The sequence below is a fragment of the Chroicocephalus ridibundus genome, chromosome 2 (genome assembly GCF_963924245.1).
Source record: "Chroicocephalus ridibundus chromosome 2, bChrRid1.1, whole genome shotgun sequence".
Lineage (NCBI taxonomy): Eukaryota > Metazoa > Chordata > Aves > Charadriiformes > Laridae > Chroicocephalus > Chroicocephalus ridibundus.
In genome coordinates, this window is record NC_086285.1 from 39,906,626 (window position 1) to 39,926,700 (window position 20,075).

General features: G+C 36.2%; 1 protein-coding gene across 5 annotated transcripts in view; it reads right to left on the reverse strand.

Moving 5' to 3' along the window:
* TBC1D5 (TBC1 domain family member 5) overlaps positions 1-20,075 on the reverse strand; it is a 321,123-nt gene that overhangs the window by 237,191 nt on the left and 63,857 nt on the right. For all 5 annotated transcript variants that reach the window (XM_063325152.1, XM_063325151.1, XM_063325150.1 and 2 more), the window contains one exon: positions 18,607-18,765. The gene's annotated coding sequence lies outside the window, so the exon portion shown is untranslated. The remainder of the gene's footprint in view (positions 1-18,606; positions 18,766-20,075) is intronic.

The following is a 20,075-nucleotide window of genomic DNA, read 5'->3' on the forward strand; positions in this document are numbered from 1 at the left end:
TTTTAAATTTTTTTGTGGGAAATACTGAAAGAAAGAAAAGTGAGAAGGACTGCAAGATTTTCTAGCTTTTCAGCTATTCATAGAGTCATAAGTTTAGTTAATAAAGTTTTCACAGAACACAAACTTCCATGTTTTGTTCATGCTATAGCTTACAATAAAAACACGATTATAGAAATGTTTGAAAGCCAAAATATCTTAAGAGCATTATTTCTCACATCTTTTAACTCAGAAGGCTTTATCTTTTCCATTTAATGGTCTCACATTTCATCCTTATCTTTATCCTTATCCTTTATCTTACAAAAGTTCTCTGATCCCACATTTCTAAATAGTAAAGGAATGATGCTGAGGAAGTTGAATGTAAACTTCTGCATCAGTAATGATCCACATGTTTCACCACAGATCCAGAGAACTGATGCCCCCATCAGAACTTGAATGCCCAATTCTAACTATATTTGGACAGTAACAAAGACAGTCCAGAATCAACAACACTGCTAGGGCCCACAGGGTTAATATAAGGTATTCAACTTACAAACAAAGTGACATGTCATCATTTCTTTGAAACACTTATCGAATTCTTCTTTTAAATTATTTATTGATGCCTAAACAGTAGCAGAGATCCTTGGAAAGTCTGGTTCTGATTGCGTAAGGTTGTGGTTTTCAAAAGCAAAGCAGCTGCTCTCTCCAAGTCTCTTTCAGAATTGTCGTTCTTGAACCCGGAAGGAAGGTCACCAGACCAAGGAATAACAGGGAATGCTACCTGAATGAACCACTACTTTCTGGCAGGAAAGGAATTTCACCATGATCTATGGCCAAAGAAAATGTCAGTAGTCATATTTTTTACTGAAGCAAAATCATAGGGGTTCATAGTACTTTTGGAAACGCACTTGAATTTAATAGATCCACCCTGAAACCAAAAGGCGGCTGAGTGCAAATGTATTGTTCCCTCCCACCATCACAAAATTAATGGGTAGATACTGTCCTGACCTGGAATTAAGATTTTACCATTATTATTTTATTAAAGTCAGCAACAGTAAGAGCACCAAGGTGCAATGACCGAAGGTTTACACCAGTTTCAGCTGACTATGGAGAAAGGTTTGGAAACTTCTACCAAAGCTAGAACCCATGCCAGTGCACAGCCAAGTTACTTCCCCAAAATGACCAGGGCAGAAAAGGCATAGAGGGATTCTAACAGGTTTGGGCTCAGAGGTTAAGGTTGCTCTCATTCCACTAGAAAGTAAATCTTCCAGGGGAATGGAATCATCTGTGTGTGCTGCAATATGGAAATGACTTCTCAAGGAGACGATAGGGAAATTAAAGACAGCCTGCTCACAAAAATATACAAAACTAGCAAAGAAAAGGCAACAATTATCTCAGAGAAAAACAGTGGCTCAAACCAGGCTTAGAAGTCATCACTACTATGGGTTTGATACTGAATATCTGGGTTTCCAAAACAGTTTTTTCCTGAAAATTCAAGATACACAGCTGGAATAATTTTACTCCTTTTTATACAATTTCCTTTTCTCCCCACGCGATCTGACTCTTGCAATGTGAATGAATACATGTGCAGTGAAGGATTAACACATCAGTGATTTTTTTTTTTCCCTGTTTAAATAATTCTGTGTAGGCAACACAATTTATTGGTATAAAGTAGGATTTATGGTAATATATTTCCTCTTCAAGACATAAATAAGATTTCTTAATAGTTTTCTGTAATTCATTTTCATATAGTACCATATTCTCATACATTTACTAGCATAATGCATCTGCTAGAATAGCAATTGTGCATACCCTGAACACTATTTTAAAAACTCTTCAATACTAACAATCTGCTAGAAATATTGTTATCCCTCTTCTTCCACAATTCATTGTCTACTTCTTGCAGCCTTTTATCTTCGTACTGTATATGCTGGATTTTACAAAAATTAAAAAAAACCCACAACCCACAAAACAGAAACGTACAAGGTTTCAAAGAATATGAAAGCTATCAAGCTAGAAAAGTAGAATGTTATACTGAAATAATTATCTGAAAATTTACAGAAGGCTACAGGTCTTTATTTTTCAACATTTCCCCTTACTGCATGTTGTATTGCCTTCATTTTCTGAGAAGTTAACTTTTCAGTCTCTGGTGGTGATAATTAGAATACGAACTGCACATATGTCTGTTTTTTTAACGTGGACAGAAGTTATGTAATTATTCAAATTATATCAGAATTTATATTCAGAAAATTGGTTGTCAGTCAGAAGTGTCTTCTTTACAAAATGACAAAACGACTACACTAAGAGCAGATGAATTCTAGCATGAATACCCACTTAGAAAATTCTCTCTTCGGTTAACACATTCTCAACATTTTATTTGTCTTTGCTGGACTACCTTCTACTAGCAAGCCTTAGGAAATTTTCTTCCACCGCAGAGGAGCTAAGAAAACTAAGAGAGACCACAGTAAGGAATGGGGTATGTCAAAGAATAAAGGACTTGACTGCAACTATATTTCAAAATTTCAGCTGCCTAGTACAATATCAATATGCAGAAAAAATGTTCTCCATGTTTTTAATGCCAGTTACCTGAAACACCCTCCGTGAGTCTTAAAAGTCAACCTATTCTGTTGGCAGTGCCTTTTTCAGGAGCTTTCTTTCAGGGGCTCAATGGATAGTATAAGACATGAGCGAAACACCCACAAGTACAGGTGGAGTTCAGAGGGCCTACCTAAACTAGAAGTTATTTTCCTAGTGCTATCCATGTAGGAGTTGCATAAATGTTCCAAAATACAGAAACAGACATACACATACATATGCACGTATAAAAGTTATTGTCAGCGTATAAGTTACTACTATCCTGAGACTGAAATAATTTATGTAACATCTGTTTTCATATTTTTTCTAATTTTTTCTAATTAACATGCATATTTAACGCATAAATGCTCAGACCACCTATTTTTCTGCTGATTTTGTCCCCTTCCTAAGTCATGTGTTCCTGTGGGTGCTCAGCATAGATGAAGCATTAAATTTGGTTGGAGAAATAGTGGGTGAATAGTAAACAAAATATTTCAGACTATCCAAAAGAAGAAAGTACGCTAAGAAAATAAGCTAAAAAATCTGCTACAATGCGTTATAATACAAAAACAAAGGGACTTCCCAAAGAAATAGAGTCTTCTGCTCATGCATCAAAACTGGAATGAGAGTGACCCCCCACCCTTGCCCACAACATTAAGTCAACAGTTTAGCCTCTACATTTTCAGCATCTCTACTTTTCGGCTTATATAAAAAAACAGAGAATAAAACTCTGAGCTGGTGCAAATTAAATTTTAGTGATGGAAGATGCCACAGTTGTGGTTTTTTTAATTTCTCATTGCCAATGCTTATAATACTCACTTGATGCTAGACGTTACAAAGCACTGAAAGTCAACTATATCAGAAGCAGATCTAAAAACACAGTAAGTGTTGCTGCTACATTATGTTCTTCACCCAATATCAAATTGTTTAAGTTAAAAATATAAAACACTGAGGGGAAAATAAAGTCAGGGGAGTGGAAAGAATTTACCCCTTTACATTTACAGAACTAGGGGGGAAATAGTGTATGTTTATACAACCGAGTTCTTCCTTAGTAGGCCTTAGAACCATGAATATGTTTCAGTCCATCTTTCTCCCACCATCTTGTTGCTACAAATCTAAAATGAAGAGCAATAAAAGCACATGCCATCCTTTTCTGTAATATTCTACATAAACACTGGTTTTGCTGTACATCATCTACATTTGTGTGAATTTAAAATCCACAATGTAATTCAAAACAGAGTAAGACCTGGGGAGGGAAGCAGGAGGCTGATAATAGTTCTTCTACCTATCAAATCTTTCCTGTTTTGCTATTGCAGAAGTCTACTCATCCCTACAGATGGCATGGCCTCCCTGTCCAAGCCTAAATAGACCCATTTATGTCCTCCCGGTCTGAAAGTCTCTCATGCCTAAAGTTCAGATATTCCTGAGCTCATCCTATTTTAGCCATTGTGAAGAGAGGCATATTCCTCATTTGCCAGCTCACCAGTAAGCAGACGACATGATCAATGCCTATCACTGTTATCATTAACTATCTTCTCTCAGCACCTTCTCCCTACAGATTTCATGAGATGCAAAGTGAGAAAGGCATTCACATTCCCCATATAGTCACTGTACACCATTGACTGGCAGGCGATCCAACAAGGAGCCCTGAAAGATGCTCCCTCTCCCACCTTCAAGCAACCTGTTCTTTAACTGACGTGAATGGCACGTCAGTTAAATACAGGAAGCATTTACCTTTCTTTCTTCTCTTTAGCCCCTTTGCAACCTCAGACACACACACATTTTAAAATAGTAACCTTCTCAATTGCTATGAAAGAGAACAATCTATCCTTTATGGTCCCCAAATCAGAAGTCAGACGTGTTAAATTTCTTTTGAACATTCTTGAAAAATATTCAACCTCAAGCTGAAATAGAAATCCTCTCAGAGTACAATGAAAATTAGGAATATGAACTCTCCATTCATACCTAAATAGCCATTTGCCACATTTTAATATCACAACTAATATCACAACTGTTGATATCCTCCAAAGTGAAGCACTCTGAAGCTCTTCTGAGGTAACTTTGCATGTTTTTAACACAAAGAGTGTTACCAGCTTGAATGTAGATTTGTAAGAAATGTAAACTGGGATTTATTAATGCATCAAACCCAAACATTAATCCTCACAATCTTGCCCCAGTTACAAAGCACCCTCTTGTTCCAAACTCCTTTTTCGGCTGGCCAGATTGCTCCTTTAGTAACAATGCCGCAGTAGCCTGTGGGTAGCTTCTTCACCAATCCCAAAGGCCTTGCCCTCCCTTTCCAACCCTGCCCCTCTTCAGTGAAAGACGTGACCAGCAAGCTCCTACTCCTCAAATGGAACAGACAGGATACCGCCCCTTTTGCTTGCCTGAGTTGGACACAAGTCTGCAAGGCCTTATGAACGAGCAACTTGTACCATCACTGCAAATTCCACTGGTCTGTATTTGAACTGCGAGGTACAGGAAAAGGCTTCCAGTAAAGGCTTTCTCAGATGCCACACAAGCATCATTGCACCACTGCAACTTTTTTTACATCATAAGTCAAAACTTTCACTCTAAATTAAGGAAGCATCATTAAGGTCACTATCAATGGAACTATCAAAACAAAGCTTGAAGCACTGCAGTTTTGCACTCAGTTCCTAGAGAATGGAGTTAAACTTCTGTTATGCAGAATTGCTTCCGCTCGTGTGTAATTTTTTCAGGGGAAAAACAGGAGGGGAAGATGGCACTATGTGACATGGCTTAATGTTGAGTTAGAGAAATTTCTAACAGCTTCCATTTAAGCTATACTCGAAATTCTGTTTTCAAAAAAGGTGTCTTTAATATTCATACTTTACATTTTACCAATAAATTCTGAACTAAAACTTTATTAACTTTGAAAAGCTCTGAATTATTCTACTGTTACCATGAAAGCATCTTAATTCTTGCAGGTGAGCCAACATTCGCGGTTCCCATTGTGCTCATCATTAATAATAATCTGCACATTAAATAAAAAGGTATACTGAAGACAGCTTCCTAGAAAACTCACTGACTTTTCCCTTTCCCAATTCTAGCAGCCCGGGAACACATGCTCACAAAAAATGGAAATGCAAGTGTTTCAAAATAATTTAGCATGTTGCTAATAAGAGAGGATAGGGTCAACATGACATCCTTAAATATGTGGCTGGAGTATAACATCTCTTGTACATAATTTTGTTTATAAGCACTTCTCACCTTCACTGAGCTCTCTGCAGCTCAGAACAGCAATCTGACTACTGCATCCCATAGGTAAAAGCACTGTGATATCCCTTGCGTAAACTAATATAGCTGTATTCCAGAAACACAATTTTCATCGATAGGGAATCAAGTCCAAACTAACAATTTATATCTTATTAAGAAATTTCTGACTATGAATTTGACTCAATTTTATCTGTCAGTTACATTTATAACCCTCAGGTTACAGATTTGCAAATAACTGCACATTAGCAAAGGGCTGAAAACCTTCGGTTTTACTGGTGCTTGCATTGTCTGCAAGCTCAACAAACCGCGGCATTCACTTGCCTAGCAAAGAATGCCTTTGCAACCAACTGGGAAAGGTGGTCAAAACTGTCATAAGATTTTTCTGTGGAAATAAGGTCATGTGCTCCCAAACTGTAGGACCAATCTACAAAATATTTTGAGCACATGCACATACAAAGTATCTGCAGAATGAAATTAAGTTTCCAAAGCATATCACTTACCTGAGTGCATATCAGGATTCAAGAATAACAGGTTAAAAGGCACCAAGCTATCTCAATTATATCCATTACATTAACAAAGAGCTATCATCCCATTTTTTTACTAACTTTTCATGCAAAGATTGAAACCGTGCACCACACAGCACCAATTACAGAAACAAGTATCGCATCTTTCAAACTATGTATTATGTTTCATCAAGACTTGACTTGACTTTTGGTCACTGTGCAATTGGTGTATATTAGGTTTGCAAATGGGTATGTGAAAGCTGTGCATTTAATAATGAATGCATGACTGGTTGGTCAGGGAATCAAAGAGACTCACCAGTGTAAAGATAAGAGAACCTGCTTTGATAAGCTTTGTACATTTCCAGCTCTGAAAGTGTCTTTAGCATCTGTTTAACTTATCAGGTGTTTGAAGCAGTCTTAGATGTACAAATAAAAAGGAGCCCTGGACAAAATATTTTAACCTTCAACTACAGACTTTTGAAACCTCTGATAACAGTACTAAGATCAGCAGATGAAAAATCACTTCACTTCTTTAAAGACTGTCTTCATTCCTTTCTGCCTTCTCTCCACGTTCACCTAAATTTCTTATGGACTTGCAAGGAAAGGTGACAACATACTCGGTCTCCTGATTCTCAGGCACCTAAAGGACTGCTTATACAACCTCGTACATCTTTCTTTTCTAGGAGCACAGCTCTTCCTGCTGTGGACAATAAGCTTGCTATAAGCATCACAATCTTTCTGGTGACTCCAAATTCTTCATCACGGCCAGATCAGGTCGGGTATTTTTCTGCCTTCCTCAGCAAGCCAGAATCCCACTAGGTAAAAGACACATAAAATTCACCTTCCCAGGATGGAAATTCACCTTCCCACCAGTGGGTGAAAACATACAACAGGAGACCTACTTATTCAATAAATCAGTACAGAAACAGATTATAAAAAGGCCTTATCTAAGACAGATGGGGAATAGGTCTGTAGCTTTGAGTGTTCAGCCCTTTCAGTTGTGAGGGGGTAGGAGAAGGATCATAAACTTGATGCTTGCAGCGAGGCCGAGATGAGGAGGAAGTCACACTGACTCTGTGCGAGGCCATACGGGAAGGATGACCTGCATTGAGCACACTACGGTCAGGTAGCTGATGGTAAAGTAGCTTATTATTGTCAGAATTTTTTCTTTTCCCAACTTCCACTTTTCAAAATTAATTAATTGAAAATAATTAATTGATGCTTCTGATATACTAAACATCTTCAACCTTAACTCACTTGACAGAAGCTTGTTTTCAAAGCACTTCAAGAAAGAAGTAATAAAACCTTTGAATGTACACAGGAATAATATCTTCCAGGGCCAGATTTCAAGTAAAAATGGATGAATGTGGCCATCTTGATCACAATGCCATGCAGAAAAATACCACTATTAGTTTGTACAAGACCTCTGAAGCATCGATCAAAATATGGTCATGCTCTGCGAGAGAATACATGCATGCGAGTTACTGAAAAGCACGACGATACCAGCGGCTGGAAAGACAAACACAAACACTTTCTGTCAAGTTCTGTGCATCATCATCTTTGTTAAGAGATACTGTCCAGAGCTGTTTATTATCATGCCTGCCTTTGACCTCCACAACACGACAGAATTACTTTTGCTCTTTCACTTTCCCCACAACTATCATAAGGTGAGACTATATTTCCTTTTTCACGTTCTGTCCTGTCCTGATGAATACTCCACATTGCAAGGGGGTCACTAATTCAGCCCAGCCTCTTGGTGAGCAGGCTTAACTATCTTTATATTGAGAGACTGCACTGGTAAGCTGCAGGTCGCCAAAAAGCATATACAAAGCTAGCATCTTTACAATGATTTACTGAAAGCAGCAGCTCGTTTTAATAAAACCATCCCAAAACATAAAATTGATTGAACCAACTGCTGTGCAGGGCATACACAACAGCTGATCAAAATCATTCAAGATTTTTATTCCTATAGAATATCTCCAGAGCTTGTAGAGTTTTTCCTACTTTATTACTTCAGTTCTGATACAAAACTCACTGAGGCAAGCAGAAAAATTAAGGCTGCCTGATACTTGCTCTGATATTTTTAACCAGAAATTTAGATAAACTGAAAATAATCTCAGACTTGAAAAACCAAAATAAAAGCCAAATATACTTGATAATCACCAGCAGTTTTTATAACTTAAAGACTATTATGTTCCCATTATCACCCTTCAAATGATATCGCATGCCTTGACTAATCGTATCCCAGAGAAACTCCAAAACACACCCATACGGATTATTCTACAGGGCACAACTTTTCTCCCATTTCAAGAAGTTTTAACGGATAGATTTAAAATAGCCCTTTAATATAAAAAAGAACAGTGTGCTTTAAAAAGGCAGCAAAGGACAAAAACTTTTTCCAAACTGAAAAGATATCATTGCTAACTTCACCTTCCTTATACAAAATATCACCAATAAGAGTTTATCTATTTTGTTGAGCCTAACAAAAAGTTCACCTTTTCAGAGTGTGCTACATGAGCTTTGCTTGCCTTTTATATAGTAAAGTAATTTTATGGTATTGTGTCACAATGAAGGACAAAGATAAGCCAACTGTTTAGATTCCTCTCCTTTATGTTGTGGCTTTGATCACTAACAATGCTGCGTGAACAGCCAACAGAAGGCTGACATTTCATAAAATATGCAGTGATAAAAACTAATACTGTAGCATCTGGGAGCGATATATAAAATGCAGAAATACACCTAATAACTGTGATCTTAAATTACAAGTTACTAAAAGCTAAATAAGCAGCATACCTAAAAGAAAGAGAAAGATTAAGAGAGGATTTTTGTGCTTCTACTCCTAAAAACAAATTTAAAAAAATTAATCCAGGATATGCCATTTATTATTCTTTACAATTCCTGTGGTTCCTTTGGATCTTAAAAGCAGCCTTGTAGAAGAGTGCTTTCTTGCCGTATCATTAGGTATCAGCAAAAGCTAAACACATTATAAGCCTTCTTTGTGCTGTATTAATGCTCTAATGCTTTGTGAAGTCCCCTTTATTGTCTCTTTTAAAATATCAATCACACAAAATACATATAAAACCTGGTGACTGACTCTTCACTGTTATGGGAAAAGCTGAAGCTCTGTGACGACCAAAATAACTAGAAATCCTCCCAATAAGCTGCATAAATTAAGTAAATCTCAGAGTAGAAATTACATGATTTTCATTTATTTACCTTAAGAACATTAAGAACATACAACTGGCCACATAAAATGGAGGATTACATCCTAGAAAGCAGTGAATCCCTAAAGAACTTACAAGTCACAGTAAATATCCAACTGCTTTTTTTGCTTTTACTATATTGCTGTAGTTAGGAAGCTAAAACAATCCCTGGGTGCGTTACAGGGAAATATATGGTACTACTAAGGACCTGAAATTATCTGCACATATGGCATCACTGGAATGCCATAAGCAGGCCTACTATCTTCAATTTAAAAGAAAGTTGAAATTAAAAGGGCCGAAAAAGGAGTTACAAGAACGTTAATCGGGAAAACCCTCTTGTTATTATGTGTGTGTTTGAGAGAGAGATAAGATCATTATATCAGTTTATTTATGGTAAGATTAGAGGTGTTTGAGATCTACAACTTACTACATGTGGAAAAGATGTAATAGTCAATAACTCTAATCAAGCATAGAAAAGCATAGTAAAACACAATTCCTGAAAAACAAAATCAGACAAATTCGGTCTAGAAATACACCATAATTATTACCTCAGGTTAGCTAGGGACATAATGCATCTCCTTTTGTATCTTAAATATCAAGCTAAAGGTATAGTAATGATTTTCATTAAAAAAAAAAAAGAATTAATTTTTACCCTGTATTATGTCAAAGATGGAATGGCTAAATAATCAAAATGACCTCTCCTGCACTGAAAGAAGTTTAATATTAAAGAAACTGCAATACACAATTAACTGTAAAAGACAGTTTTACAGATGAACTCTGTTCTCATTGATGATTCCATGGGTCATACTTTTCTCAAGTTACTCAGTATGAAAAAATTAATTTATTTAATGTAACATAAAAAAAAAATTTAGGAAAGAGTGCAAGTATATTATCTATCTTTACAAGAATACATGATCGCAAAACAAAGAGAGAGTGACCTATGTGGTGCAATAAGTTAATCAACAACTGGTCATCCACAGGTCTACATAACATTAATATGAAGCTGAAACAAAGCTAAAGTAATTGCTCCAATTAATCTGAAGATAATGGTGCAACACCTTCTTATAGCACCATTAAATGGGTAGGACATCCTCAGCTTAGTCATGAGATCTAGCAAAATTCGTAAAGACTTAATCTTAACAAGGAAAACAATGAACTCAGCTTTTTAGTATTAGGCCCTCATTTAGTAGCAGGGGAGGAGGAATCATTTATCAGATGAAAAAGAATGCAAAAGAAAATCCATACTTGTTGCCTGAAGAACCATGAAGCATATTTTCTGTCTGAAAAAACCCATAACAGTTTAAGTACGTGGGAGGCAATTGTCCTTGTGCTTATAATTAGAGTCCGAATTTAGGGATTTCACTGCTTAATGCACACCCACCCGCCTGTTATTCTTACCACGGTTTTTTATGTCACTTAATGGAGATGAATACTCTTTTTCCCACCTCATATTTACATCAAGGCTATTTAGGTTTTTTAGGCTGCTATAATAGGTTAAACGGCAGTCTCAACATCACTCTTCATCTCCCACTGGACAACGAATGGCATTATAAGACTGAGAATAGATGAAGGCATATTTACATTCATAATGTTCTTGACTATAACATTTATGTAAATTATGATTTTACATTTGCAAATACTACAATTCTCAGTTTCAATGAATACTTTACTACTCTTTCATCATTAACTTCCTATGTACATTACACGGAGAGAAAACACCAATGAAAAATAAAGAAACTAAGTGCTGTGATCAGAGAGCTACAGATCTGCTGTAAAAGGAAAAAAATGCTTCGTTTCTAAATCAATCTGACCCCTTTATAGACAGGGTGCTGGACTACACCTTGCTGCTCATTCGGAGTGCATAAAACCTGCAAAGGTTTGTAAGGAGGTAACGAACCCCAAATTTCACATTGATGGCTTGTATTTTAATCCCACCAAAATCAAATAACTGTATTGCTGATGGAAACGAAATTTCTTCCCCATCTGTATAAATCATATTTTTTCTATTCATTGACGAAACGCCATGGAAACAGTATGTTAATTACAGAACTGCATGTAGAGTTTGGGAACATGTTTACAGATGTTACACAAGAATAAAAAACTCCAAAAAATCAATTTTCATTAACTAAGCTATTGCTCCACCAAATGGATAGAATGATTTTTAAAGATCCTCAGACTGGAAAATGAACTTTTCAGTTAAGAAGAATATCCACCTCTCACACCTATCTTAACACATATATACTTAGACACAAAAACCGTGTATTTCTAAGTACACTTTGCTGGGATTTTTCTGTGATGGTCAGCTAAGCATTTCCTTCGATCTTTTAACACGCAAATCTCACTCAAGAAAATCTATGCTTCCAGAATGAAAACCTGTCATAACTAATTGGTCCAAACATTCTGACTTATATTGAAATGAGGAACTTTTTTTTTTGTTTTGGTAAGAGCTTACTATGACATTTTCAGATTGTAAATGCAAATATATCTAATGAAACAGCTCTCAAACTACCACAGTCTCAGATACACGTTATTTTTAAAGAGGTGATTCCCCGATACCTGAGAATCACTGTATGATTCTGAAGAAATGCTACTCATCTTAAGGAACCAAAATTGGGCACATAAGACGAATCAGGTCAGCCTTACGTATAATGAAATTGCTGCTTATTTATGCTGTTTTTCAAGTTATTCAATATGTAATCATTAGAAGACTCAAGCTGAAATGCAAGGACTGTGATACATTCAAAGAGAAACTCTTTAAAGGAACTTTTCTGGTCACTCTTGCCTTTGTACCATGTAATACAAATGAATCTAAAAGGACTTCGAATTTATGTCCCAGTTTGGCAAGTGGAGAATGTATGGACTCGGGCGATGACCCAAACCATTAAACTGTCTCTCCCATTAAGCATCACTTCCCTTTCCACAATTACTTGAATCAATTTATTTTCTGTGTAAAGTACTAAATTTCCTAAGTTTCTGCTCAATGTCCAGCAAAAGGGAAATCAGTGGGGGTATCACTGCTGCACTGGCCCAAATTATGGCTACCAAACATGAATCCCTTCCTCTCAGCACCCTACAAATACCGTGAAAAGGGACAGTTATCTTGTGGGACTTTTAACAGCAAAACCTTCAGGAATGCTGAGGAGACCTTCCCAAACTTAGAGTTTGTTTATACAGGAAACAGTGAAGTCAAGCTAATATCACTCCCTAATACTTGCTGCGGGGAAAATACTGAAACCTTAAACTAACCTCAACATTAATCACAAAAATTAAAACAGTCACAAGAAACAAGATGCTGAAAACTATTTGAATACAGCCTGTCCTATATGCAGCTTTCGCCACAATTCTTCAAAGAAGCTTGCACATGAATTCTTCTGTATTTCAGACTCCTGCATTTTAATTTTGCCCACTAATGATATATTCACGAAAGCAATTACATCAGAAGAGTAGTGTCAGAAAAGTTACAAAAACTACATTAGCCAAATTTTCTTTTCAAAGAATCTGGGAACATCAGGCAGATCCCTGCCTAGAGTAAAAATGTTGTGAATGAAGAAATCTGCTGAATATTAGAACATTCTTTTTTATATGAAATAGTTCATCCTTTTCATCATGTATTATAATAAATTATCTTTTGGAATGAGAAAAAGACTTGTGTGAGAATGTTTTTATATTTATGTTAGTCTATTAAATATCTTTGCTAAAAACTAAACATTGAAGTAAAACAAAACCATGATTCCCCCCAAAAAACACTACAAATCGATGCGGATTTTATAACTATTGCTTTAGGCACAAAAGTAACCACAAATTCACTCAACATTTACAGTTCATCCATCAAAATGTATTCAATATGTGAAATGAATATAGGTATACAATTAGTTGGTCACTATTCATCCAGACCAAAGTTTCACACTATAAAGTATCCTCAACTGGAGCACCAAATCCTGATTAGACATAACTAGATACTGATTCACAACTTAAATATTTAGTCATTTCCTTTGCTTTTTTCACAACTTTTTGCAAAGTAAATGCCTTTTTAAAAGTTTTGAAGCCAAAATTCAACTGTTAAAAAACAAAAACAAAACCCAAAAAACCTGCCAAAAAACCCATCCCACTAAATTCCTGTTCAAGTTTTTACATCCATACTGAGAAAACTCGGTAACAGTCTGAAAGTTGTTAAATACTTTCCAAAGCCTGAGTCTAAAGGACCAAAAAGAAACCAAGTACAATGTGTGCTTTCAAGAGCAATGTGTAATTAAGGTCTCCCTACCATTTACTCAGGGAAGAAACACTGTTGCTGCTGGATTTTAAATTCATTAAAATCACTTTCCTGTCAGATGGTGTGAGTGTCTCCGAGCAGGAGTGTCTTGGTCTACTTTTTGTTGTTACATTTTATGGAAAGAATACATTCCCCTAAAAAGAAGAGGATTTTCGTCCTTTTCTACCCTCTACTCCCCTCCACCAAATACAATTACATGAGAATGACAATTTTTTCTTGGCTCCATCTTGGATCCCACTATGGAGTATGTTTCTGGGATTTTAAAATAATCTAGAATAATATCCCAAGACAAAGTCGGACTGTTTATACTACAGAGAAATTCTTGTAACTGCTCTACAACTCCCTTGCAAAAGACAAGAAATAACAGAAGTTTCAAGCTACAAGTAACCTTCTGATTGTGCTTTTATATAACCTCAACATTGCAAGGCACGCATGCTCCTGAACAACAGCAATAAAAAACCATCATCTGTTTCTCCTAAATCTAGTTCAACCATTTGTACTAGAATCAATGCTTATTAAATTAATGCTTACTAGAAAACATCTTACAGGATGAGACACAAAATATTGAGAAAACTACTGCAAAAGTTGGTGGCAAGATTTTAATCCTCCTTTAAAAAGTGTAAATCCATAAAAATATTACCACAGAATCACAGAATGGTTCAGGTTGGAAGGGACCTTAAAGATCATGTAGTTCCAAGCCCCCTGCCACGGGCTGGGACGCCTCCCACTAGACCAGGCTGCTCAAAGCCCCATCCAGCCTGGCCTTAAAAACTTCCAGGGATGGGGCATCCACAGCTTCTCCGGGCAACCTGTTCCGGTGTCTCACCACCCTTATTGTAAAGAATTTCCTCGTTATATCTCATCTAATTTGACTCTTTTTTAGTTTAAAACTAAAGGCCTAAATCCCTACAGGCCCTGCTAAAAATTTTCTCTCCTTTTTTCTTATAAGCGTCCTTTACATATTGAAAGGCAGCAGCAAGGTCTTCCTTAGTACTGGGATTTCCAACTAGCGAGGATGGCTTTCCGGTTAGAATGAAAACGAGCTAAAAAGCAGGCACCAAGCACAATGTAAAATGCTCTGCCAGACCTGGCCGGGCTCCGTCCAAGGCCAGCTCCAGCTACAGAACCTCACTGCCCAAAATGACATTCAGGAGCCAAAGACAGCAGCTGGCCAGGGGCTGGGGCAAGGGAGATACAGCAGATAAAGATCACTGTCAGAGGCAACTAAGAAGGTGAACTAAGAAGGATGTGAAGCAGTATCAATTTTGTGAAGTAAGGGCCAGCTACATAAAGCGGATAAATTCTGACATGGTACCAAGAGAGAAGAAAGGATGTCTGCCTGAAGAGAACGGGCTAACAACACACAGTAGTGCTACTCTTCACCAGGACCACCTAACAGCTACTGAAAATACAGCTATGGGAATTACTAGTCCTGAGGTGATACTATGTACCCTTGTGAGGAATTCATAGAACCTGATTTTAGTGCTTTGTACAGTAAGTCTCGATCCCGGACCTGCTCTTCCATCCTTTGAAGCTGCATGTCCTGCAGGTTTTGCTACATCTGTGAAAAAAGTCATTTAGCTTATGGATCTCTCTCTCTCTACAGCCGATCTCTGCAACACAGCCATAAATTAAACATAGGAGCACGGACCACCCACACTGTAGGAACAGCAACAACACAAACACTGCAATGAATGCATGTCGGGTTTTCTTGAAAGACAAAGTGTTCTGCTCATACAGATGTGTGATGACCTCTATGAGCCGCGTAACAGTGTAACAAATAGGTAATTTAGTTGCTGCACAAACCACAGATTATTGTAGTATTTAGGAAAAGATGCCATCTGTAACACGATTGCAAGTCACCAGATAGTGCTTTTTAGACTAATACAGAAGCTTATTTGAACTTAAAGGAAGTAACTGACAAATTAGAAAATGCCACCTATTCTAGAGCCTGTAAGAAAATACATAAAAATCACTTAAAGATTTCCTTGTAGAAAGTACTGCATTTCAAATTATAACCACTTTCTGTGGCATTTAATTATCTAAGATATTTCCTCTGAAAAATACAGTTCATGTTTCCTGATGTTTCATAACCCAGTTCATAAAACGAAGACTTTAGAGCCAGGCTGCAAGCCAAAAATTATCAACTATTATATGGGATTTAATTACTCCTTAAGTCAAAGGGCCTATGTTTAAAGCTATATAGTACTTCGGTTTCCTTATAAATCTTTTCAATAGTGAAACTTGTTTGACGAGTTTCATTATTATGTCAACATACAAAAAAATCCGAAATGCAAGAAATTGGGAAGTGTTACGTCAAACCGATCTTGGAGAAGACTGGAGTAATTTCAAGCAGAGGGAAACACAGGAAAATAAGTAACTGGCATTTACAAATATTTTGTCTTCAGAGAAATTATTTGTCTTAAATATAGGTTTAACAAGTTAGGAATAATAATAGAAATCATTAAATGAGCATTATCACTTTCCCATCAAAGAATTCTTAACATGATTTAATTCAAAGCCTGAAAAATCTACAGCATACTAGCCCTGAAACAACTGCGTCAAGCTCACTATGAAGCAAGCACATGGATACATAATTTTAAAACAGTTATAGATGTCTTAAATACTAGGGTTCCTCAAAAACATCAGTTGCAATGTTCTTTTGTAAAGCAATATTCATTGCTTTCCTTAAAGAAATTTCTATTTTCTTATTTTCCTAAGAAGAGCTGTAAGAGGCAAAATGGCCAAGGACAGAAGAGATTCAGCAAACAGGGGATGGGGAAGGAAAACAGGTGCATTTTGGCAGTCTATTTTAATCACGAAGACAGAGTGGGCCATTTCATTTTTCTTTCTTCCCTTCTCATTTTCACTCAACAGCCAAGAAGCAGCAGCAGATCTATTGATTATACGCATACTACGCTATTGCATGGCTAAGTAAAATCAAGATATGAAAGGGAAGGTAAGAGCAGCAGCCACAGCTTTGAGTTTGCATCTCAAGACCTGCCCATAAGCGTGGTCCACCACCGAACAAGCGTAATACCTACTTTGGAAACAAAAGCTATCTGGCAGGTTACATGGAAACCCCTGCTGCCTGAAGCTAGTCGTCTTCACTGGTCTGAATGCTGCCTCCAATGCTTGGAGTGAGAGGAGGGAAGCATTATGCTACTGAATTTGGCTCACTCTGAACTCACCATGGGGTAGAAGCCAACTTTGTCAAAAGCCTTCATACTTAAAGAAAGATCTCCCAGGCTTGTTCATGAGTGTATAAATCTTGTCTTACATTAAATGTACATTGAGCTAACCAGAATATTCAACAGCTGCTACAGCAATTTTCGACAAACATTTTAACTGGTTTTTGAAAGACATGTATTCTCTAGTAATAGGAAATATTGTTATTATTTTTTCCAAGTAGCAAAATAAAAAGACATTCCCAAAATCATGTCATCAGTACAATGAGATCATTATAATTATTTACTATAGCATTATCATGTTATTTTTTAATTTCACTAAGTTGGATGCAATGAAAAATGATCTTGATATAACCTTTAATAAGCAGTCTAAACGCTTGAAAATGGTGAAATCTTATAACCACACACGCACACAGAAAAAGACTAAGCCACCAAAAGCACAAGTCTTTGCTTCTCAACTCTTTTTGACAGTTCCAAAATTCAGGCATGCATCCAGAAGAACTTTCTGCCCCACGTCTGGTCAGTAAAGAAATTGAGGTTAACCTTTAATTTTTAATGTCACCTGCAGCCAGTGACTGCTTTTTCTAATGCAAGTGACAGATAAACAGCAAAACACTCCCAAGATGATACACAAAGCACCACACACCATAAGTGCATTTTTATTTTTATACCAACTCAATTTCTCAAATGGATAACCAATGTTCCTACTAATTTACATTAAGAATTGAGTGAGGCATGAAAATTGTTCTGATGCATAGGCTCTATTTCTTTAATGTACTGCATAGTGTTCTGTACTTTATTGTAACACTGGAAAAAACTAACTACACTTAAAAGGTACAGAAACTATACATATAAAAACACAAGCACATATGTATCTTAAAAATTAACTTCAGAAAGGGTTTTAAATTATCCAGAGCAGTATGAAGGAAAGATAACTAAAGTCACTGATGGAAATCAGTAAAAGCAAAAAATTGTTCCTATTAAAATGAGTTTCCTGACCTTTAATCTCTTGAACTGGTGTTTTTCTGTAGACCAACACTAGTACTCTATATCTACATTGCTAGGATTTCAACTTCCTAATTCCTTTATAGGATTCAGTAGTATCACCTTAACATTTGCAAGGTAATTCCAAACTAAACAGAGGGAATATGGCAAATTGAGGTAATATAATCTATCTATTTAAGGCAAAATTGGCAAGTCTTTAACAGCAAACACTGTATCATTACTAAACGCTGCCATGTTGTTAACGTAAGGAGAGGTTTGAATTAGGTAGTGAATAGCCCCTCCAGGCCGGGACTTAGGGCATATTATTGGAGAAAGCAAGAAAAACTCCCACTGACGCTGTGTACGTTTCACCAGTTCTCTGGAAAGGAGACTTCAATAGTTATCCATCACTTTTAAAGCCAAATACTACAGTCAATATTTTCACTTGTCTTTTAAAATTTAACGTAGTAAAGTGGGGAGAAAAGGACCTATGTTTGTAAAAGAAGAAAGTTTTTTTACAAAAAGAGTATTTAAAATAATTTTTGGATGACTACAGTAAAGACACCACAAACATTTTTATAAATGCCAAATGCGTAACCACGACATTAATGAAAATAAGACAAACTCTTGTTTTTTTTTAAAAAATCAACATGGAAAAATTAACTCACGTAGTGGCAGATGCTCAAACACAAAGGAGACAGTTGTCCTTAGAACGATATTCTCCGCACATTCAACAGTCAAGTAGCGTTGGGATAAGGCCCAGCCACCAGCAGCAATGAGGAAGTTGGAGGGAGTAGCAGTCCCAGTCCCAGACTCCTGGAATTGACCTTTGGATGGAGAATAAAGATGCTTGATGAAAAAATGCTAAAAACATTTTTAATTTTTAGTTTGATGTAAAAGGATTCAAGTGACCTATGGCATGGGATTTCTTCTCGAAATTTCCATATAATAAAAAGTCATGTAACTGAAACTACTATTTTCTTTCAAGTCGAAGAAGTATTTCACATAATCACGTAACAGGAGAGATGGAAACAACATGTAAAGTAAGTCCACATGGCTGAATTTACTTATTTTTAAGAAGACAATTCTTAGAGAGTCAAGTAGAGAGTCAAGTCTAGTAACTTAAGCTTTACGAAGACTTCTTCAGTATTCAACCTGAAATTTATATCAATTGACAATTCTTGGTTATTTGTCGGCATTATTTTCAATTCTTCCTCCTGTGACTGAATTTCTTAAAAACGTGTATTTTACAAATTTCAGTAACTTGATATTGTTAGATGTATTTTCTAGAAAGTGGTTAATTCATTATTAATAAGACCAAAAACATTGTAAAGAGCTCAATAGCACACTACAGCTGGTTATAAACACACTAAAAAAAGTCTAAGGCTATGGTTCTAAGAAAAATGTAACAAAGCAAACTCCAGCAACTCATTGGCCATCTATTTTTCTATTAACTCCCTTTTAACTGTTCAAAAATGCTCTTGGAACTCAAGAAATTTAAAAAAAAAAAATAAATCCCACTTCAAAACATGTTTGTGCAGAATTTTTCAACTACTGTGAGATAATGAAACTATATTCACATAATGATGGGATACACTACTATTTTAAAATAACTTTTCCTATTAAAAATACACTAAGCTAATAGTGTTAAATTGGAAATAGCATCGTCCCTTTTTGAAAAGCTGGTGCTTTACTTCTTCTACAGTGTTTCCATTAGAAAACCTAAGAACCCAACCATCTAGACACATTTAAAAAGAAAAATCCTAGAAGACACTGATTTTGCAAGTAAGTACCCAAATAGCTCCTATAATTTGACCACTGCTGTCAAAACAAATTAAATTGCATTTAGAAATAAACTATGAAAAACATACTCACTTTGAAGGAATAAATTTTGGGTTTTCTTTTAAGGAAATTAAATTAAATACAATTGTCTACACATGAGTATATTAAACCAAAGAGTGGTTTGGTTTTTTTAATTTGAATTAGCATCCTAGTTGCAATATACTAGCATATAAATATAGTTTTATTCTACAGCATACTTTGAGTTATTAAGCCTGGCATTAAATTTTGTAACAAGATGTAATATATCTAATTCAAGAGGGCTTAGAGTATTCCTGTATTACTTATTAATATGTTA